This window comes from Haliotis cracherodii, unplaced genomic scaffold (assembly GCF_022045235.1).
Source record: "Haliotis cracherodii isolate W230 unplaced genomic scaffold, xgHalCrac1.p SCAF_3, whole genome shotgun sequence".
Taxonomy (NCBI): Eukaryota; Metazoa; Mollusca; class Gastropoda; order Lepetellida; family Haliotidae; genus Haliotis; species Haliotis cracherodii.
The window spans coordinates 23,982,164-23,982,376 of NW_027266286.1; positions in this window are offsets into that span (position 1 = coordinate 23,982,164).

Consider the following 213-nt stretch of genomic DNA (forward strand, 5'->3'; position numbering starts at 1 on the left):
TGTGTCGCTGGTGTGTCATCATGGTCTGTCGAGCAGTTTCCGCAGCAGTAACAACGCGATCTTGAAGATGCTGACGTCGGGTGGTGAGTCGCTGGTGACCCTTGGTCTTCCACTATGTGGTCGGTCATCTGTAGTGTTGGTGGTCTGGTACCGTTATATGTATATGGTCCTTACGTGGACTTGAAATGCATTGGTTACTTGCCGGTCGGTTTT